The sequence below is a fragment of the Seriola lalandi genome, unplaced genomic scaffold (genome assembly GCF_002814215.2).
Source record: "Seriola lalandi dorsalis isolate HSWRI2012SDOR001 ecotype SW California unplaced genomic scaffold, Sedor1 jcf7180002041813, whole genome shotgun sequence".
Lineage (NCBI taxonomy): Eukaryota > Metazoa > Chordata > Actinopteri > Carangiformes > Carangidae > Seriola > Seriola lalandi.
Window position 1 is genome coordinate 1 of NW_019512382.1, and position 974 is coordinate 974.

Below are 974 nucleotides of genomic sequence, written 5' to 3' on the forward strand. Positions count from 1 at the left end.
ACTTTTCTTTTAAAGAATTCATTCAGAAAAAAATCAAATGAAAAATCACCATGGTGATAAAAACAGTGTCTGACGGAGAGTGAGAGTGATGGAGTAAAAGGAACAAGGTATAAGATGAATAAACATTAAACTTTGTCTCTGCTTCTTTACTCTTCCTGCTCTCTGACATCCTGAAGTCCAGACTTGAACTTGACCCACATCGCCCCTCTTACCTTTGACCTCTCCCGGATCGCCTTGCTGCCGAGCCGGCTCGCGCACACGGAGATGAGCTTATCGATGAGGTTGAGCAGGAAGCTGATCGCCTCGCAGCCGCGCTCCGACCCGCTCACCCAGGCGATCTTGTCCCCGCGGATGCTCTTGCGGTGGATGCCGCGGACGGAGCCGGCCAGCCGGCCGTCTTGCAGCGCCCCGGACCGGTGCATCTCCTTCACCTGCTCCAGCACCGCGTCCCCGGCCAGCTGCCCGAGGAGACCGTCCACATGGCAGAAGCCGTGGGACAGCAGGGCCGGGACGACCCGCTCCAGAGCCAAACGCTCCAGGTCCGCGTCCGATACGTGCTCGATAAAAGGCATCTCAACAGCTGTGGCAATGTTGCAGGGAATTCAGTCTGATGGCGGGAGTTGAGGTGTGACAGGAGGCTGAGCGGAAGTGAAGTGAAGCTCCGCTGAAAGTCACCAAGTTAAATCAGATCGTTACTGAACGATCCAGCGTCCAACTTCATGTTTCCACCGAGCTCTTATTGAGGCTGCAGCAGCGTCACGTCAGCGGGTGTGCACCCGCAACACTTCCGGTTACACGTTTCAAAATAAGAGTCAGTTCCGCTTGTATTGGAAATGTTTCCTTTGTAAAACAAGTCATTTTATCTCATCTTTAATGGGGATTTTAACACCTGGAAACCACCTTCTTCTACATCTCACCTGGGTCTCCTGTTTTTTCTAAGGACCAATGAGAATAGTCCCTATCCATTATCTCAT

At 52.2% G+C, this 974-nt stretch overlaps 1 pseudogene; it reads right to left on the reverse strand.

Moving 5' to 3' along the window:
- Positions 1–77: 77 nt before the first annotated feature.
- Positions 78–942, reverse strand: LOC111648521 (prolyl hydroxylase EGLN3 pseudogene; annotated as a pseudogene).
- Between the last annotated feature and the right edge of the window lie 32 nt (positions 943–974).